This window comes from Nelumbo lutea, chromosome 3 (assembly GCF_056320005.1).
Source record: "Nelumbo lutea isolate HS-2025 chromosome 3, American lotus-T2T, whole genome shotgun sequence".
NCBI classification, from domain to species: domain Eukaryota; kingdom Viridiplantae; phylum Streptophyta; class Magnoliopsida; order Proteales; family Nelumbonaceae; genus Nelumbo; species Nelumbo lutea.
Window position 1 is genome coordinate 48,339,476 of NC_142686.1, and position 5,278 is coordinate 48,344,753.

Sequence of the window (5,278 nt, forward strand, 5' to 3'; positions counted from 1 at the left end):
GTTGATGACTTTAATGCCCAGCATCATCTTGGAAGGCAATGACATTGATGACCAAGTACAGGAATGGTATATGCATCCATTCTAGTTTGGGCACTTGGACGGTTGATGAAGAAAATTTCTTTTTTTCTATCAATTTACAAGTTATTTGGGCATTTGGATGGTTAATAAAAAAAAATTAGATGATATCTGAAGAGTATTATTTTCTTTTCACATGCACTTAATTCCTGGTAAGTTTTAGAATTTTAGATACTGAATGGACTTGCTTTGAAATTCGGGGAACAAAGTATAAATACTAATCTGTAACTTTCCTAAAAAAATACAATATTTGGTAAAAACATCGAAGGACCAAACTCTACACTCTCGTTTATTCACCTTTATTTAGTTAGGTAGTTTGTACAGTCGTCTACGGCTGCGTTTGGAAGTGGTGTAAAACCCGGCTCAGTATAATTTTACATTCTGGTTCACTTTTGTATACGTTTGGATGGAATGTAAATAGGAATGATAGTCGATGTAAAAGAGCGTTTAAACATATTTTTGCATCGAGAATCATGTAAAAAAACTCCCGATCTCTCCATCGGTGTAACGCCTCTCTTCTCCTTCGAAAAACTACTTCCTCAACGTCGTGGTTTCAATCTTCGTCGGAACCCTCCTATTTCTGCCATGGCTTCAATCTTCATCGGTGTAACGTATCTTACTCTCCCTACCTCTGCTCTTCCTCCTAGCCCCTCGGATCCCCCCTCCACGGCACCTCCCGATCTCACGCTCTTCCGTCGAGCCTCTCTCGCGCCCTCCACCTCCGCCTCACATTCGTCCTCATCGACATCCACTTTTTCCCATCTGGGTACCACGAATCCTCCGCCCAAGATTGCTTTCTTGTTCCTCACAAACTCCGACCTCTTCTTCGCCCCTCTCTGAGAGAAGTTCTTTGATGGTAGTGCAATCAGCATCTGTTCAACATTTACATCATCGCCGGAAAGAAGACCCAACGTGCCTCCCCTACCCTAATCTCCGCCGTCCGGAGACTTCTCACCACAACCCTTCTCGACGATCCCACCAATTCCTTCTTTGCTCTCGTCTCCCAGCATTGCATCCCACTTCACTCCTTCCAATTCGTTTACCATTCCCTCTTCGCTTCTACTCCCGTCAATTCGCCCTACGCCGACCCAGACGCCCCTTCGACTTGGTAAGGGCAAGTTAGGTATCGAAGCTTCATCGAGATACTGTCAAAAGAGCCCGGTCTATGGGAGAGATACACTGCGAGGGGGAAAGACGTGATGATGCAAGAGATACCTGATCTAGCGAGATCCAGGCACTCCTAACTGACTACTAATTGACTCATTGTTGGCAACGAACAACACCTGAGAATATGAAAGCAAAGATTCCTGAGGATTTACCCGGTGAGAATACTCCGATGCTTAAGTTAATACTGTGTATGGGTAGTAAAGGGAAAAACGAAGGCTATGAGTGAAGATCGCGCTTTTTTCCTATACTCGAGAGATTGGAGGTCTCAGAAGAAGTTTCTCCTCTGCCCTGAGGGCTTTTATAGAGGTGCTCTTTGTGAGATCGGGCATAACCGCCACTGGGCCCCCTGCCACAGCCGTTACCTGTCAGGGCTGCACAGGTGGCCGTTGTGCCATACTCCTTACCCGGGCGAGTGACACGTCCCCAAAGTGATAGGCACGCCTCCGCCTACTGAGAGACGTGGGCGCAGACTGTCGAAAGGACAATGACTGCGCCGTCAGTAAGGGATATGGCGCAGTCTGATTGGTATGGCCTATCAGATAGAAGATTCCTGTGGAATGCTCATGCGGCCCACTCGCGAGCTACTTTGTAGCGAGCTTGGAATATTTCAGGAGTACCCTTAGTAGAATTAGTCCTCCGGATGACTTGTCTGCTTGGGAGCTCGGGCGAGCTGGTTTTCTTAGCTTGCGAGCTGAAGTTGCCTCAGAATATCCCTTTGGAGGTAGATCGGGGAATCCGAAGCTTGCGTCGTGGTGAGCTCCTCCTTTTGCATGATATGATGTGGCGAGTTGCTTTATGGGCCCGTTACTTAGCTGTACTGGGCCGCAATGCTGAGCTGTCGCTTACGTCAGGTCAATGTCCACGTGTCGCCATTTCATTGATCGGGTCAAATCATCATTCATCAATACCCTTTGAGCAATTCCGAGTTGGGTCGCAGTTATTCGTGCTCATGAGGCGGCACACATTGTTAGGGATTAGGGATCGCAAGCTATGGTGGAAGTTCAGACTGCCATGTCTGAAGACTGAGTCGTGTTATCCAGAGGAGCATTACTGAGGATCCAAAGGGTTGCAGCCACTTCATGCTCACTCGAGTCAACTGGACTGGAAGCACCAGCGGATGCCCACACACCTATCTACCGGCCGAAGTGTCACCTGAACTTATCTACAAGCTCCGAGTTTCGAACTCGACTTACTCGTATTTGTTTGCTAGGAAATTCTCCTCGGATTGTCTGAATCCATTGTTGGAGATTGCTGATACCGTCATTTTCTTTGGCACCAATGCAAGCGCTGGTAATCTCTCTCTCTGTTCTCATTGTGCCAAGTTCGAGGTTCAGACGCATGCCGGTGGTTTTAGGGGTGAGCAAGACCCGTTTTTCCTTTTTCTGCATAGTGTTGCTCACTGCATACGAGTGAGCAAGACCCAGTTTTAGGGGTGAGCAACAAACGGGTCTTGGACTTGGGCTCTAATTCCCCCAACGGTTACCGATGCTATTCCTTTTTCCTCACTGCCTATCTCATAACTAAATGGAACTGACTTCAAATTAACCTTGAACTGACCCTACCAATTTGTTATAGGTAGACATGTTCATGGGCCGGGTCGGGCTTTTACTCTTTATTAACAGAAAAATGTTAGGTCCGAGCCCGAGCTCGACCTTGATAAAAAGTCCGAAGCCGAAGCCCGAGCCCGAGCCCGAAGCCCAACCTAATAAAAGAAATTCAAATTTTTCCCTATTCAAATGGACATTATTTATTTTAATTCAGATGCTTTTTTTCCCCTATTTAAATGAACAATGGGCCTACAAGTGAATCAACAACCTTCTTAAATCAAAAAATTTATTTAAATGGACATCACATAGGGTTTTTACTTAGGTTTAACTATAGGTTGGGTTGCCGGCCTCGGGCCGGGCTATTTTGGCAAAGCCCAAGCCTAGGTCGAATTTTATGCGGGCTGGGCTTTTTGGCCCGAGGTTAAGCCCGTGGCCCAAAAAGCCTGTTCAAACCCGTCGGGGGCCAACAGGTCTAGTTATAGGGTAGAGTCTGGTTCAAAATTCTTGAAATTGACCCCACCTATGCCATTTTCAAGTTCTAAGGGTTTACCCTACCTGAATTGGCCCAATGGACCAACCTTAGTTGGCCTTAGTGGAACTAACCTTGTTGGAACTTTGCCATGAGATCAAAGTTGCCTTGAAATAAACCCCAGAATACTTTTGGGGATGTGAAGATATAAACCCAAGCATTCATAGTTACAAAGGCCATGATTTCACTTGACCATTGAGTTACTTAAGTGATTTGATCATTTGTTTTCATTTTAATATTTAAATATATTTGATAAATAGTGTATAAGGTAATATTTATAAAATTTAAATTGAATTTATAAGTTTTTAACCATATAATGATAATCTACATATTAAGTTTTTCAATTTAATCAATAAAGACAATATAAGCTTTAAACTATATTATATTTATTAAAAATCAAGATTTCAAAGAACTCTTTTTTCTTTTTTGTGAAGGGGGAGAGTAAAGAAAGTACAGGTTCTATAGGTAGACCCTATAACCGACCCCAAAACCACCAAAGCCAAAACCGACCATACAACCAACCTTTGTAGGGTAAGTTCTGGTTCAAAAAACTTGGAATTAACCCCTACAAGATAGGTTCTAAGTTCTGCAGTGGAACTAGGACTGTCAACGAGTTGAGTCTGGGTTGGAACCAACTGGAACCGGAACTGACCCAGCATGAAATGTTGAAAACCCGGACCCGATAGTGTCTATAATTTTTGGACCCAAAACCGAACCAATCAGTTCATGGGACAATTGGGTTTGACCTGACAAACCCGATTGTAATAAATAAAAAATAAATATGGTCTGAATCAGTTCGGGACTAAGTGGAACCGGCCCAATCGGTTCGAATCTACCCGGTCGGACCCGACCCATTGACAACCGTACGTGGAACTGAACTGAAGGAGCGCATGCTCACCCCTACTTTGTATAATGGGCTTGTGTAACTGATGTGGATGTAAACCTGGTCTGGTCTAGACCACCACGTAAATCAATCTAGAATTGACAGGTGCCCAAGTTGAAGAGTACCACGTTGTCAAGGTGAGAGCTTGGGGAAAATTGAAGAGCGGTGACATGGCATCCTTTGGAACCACCAATGTAGCTAGAAAGTTAATGCAGAGGAACACAATACATCCCAGATGAAGTGAGACGTGTGATGAACATTGGTTGGGCCTCGATCACTGACGACGGGCCATGTCAACCTCCTTGTCCCACAGATGACAGACCATGTGACCCATGTCTCACAACGGTTTGGATGAAGATCACCCTAAAAGTTACCATGTATTCTACTATTCATGAACAAGGAAAACAAATGATCCTTTCGGCATATATGATGGTGTTTGGAAGCGTGGGTGCTTTCTGGGATCGATTTAAAAAATAAAAAATGTTCATGCTTTTAAGACCTATTTTTTTATAAAAAAAATAGTTCTACCACGTAGGCAATAAGCAATATTATGCTGTTGGTAAGGTGATTTTCATCACCGTTTTTCATGTATGTATTGATAGGTAAGCACCATATAGGATACATATCAGTCAAACTTTTGCATTCAAAGTTGGTCAATGCAAAAAAGGAGGATTTCAGTATTGAAATTTATATTTGTATCTATTGTAAAAGTATGAAATTATCAATGCAAAACTAAACCAACTTTACATCATTTTTTAAACCAAACATATTTATATTTTTATTGAACATTTTTATATTTGTATATTTGTAGTCTTCTCAAATAGGTGGAAGAATGTAAAGTTTTACAATGATAAAATTGATGCAAAACTTTAGAACTGATGAGATTTTATATCGATTATTGACATAAAATTCCACTCCATCCAAATGCATGCAAAACCGAACTGGAGTGGAATTTTACGTCAATAATAATTACACCCTCTTTCTAATGCTTACAAAACCAAACCGATGTAAATTTTATATTGATTATTGATTTACATCACATCCAAATATGGCCTAACTAATGATCTCAACGCAAAC

General features: G+C 42.7%; 1 pseudogene; it reads left to right on the plus strand.

Moving 5' to 3' along the window:
* Window positions 1–660: 660 nt before the first annotated feature.
* Window positions 661–5,074, plus strand: LOC148864805 (glycosyltransferase BC10-like; annotated as a pseudogene).
* Window positions 5,075–5,278: the final 204 nt, after the last annotated feature.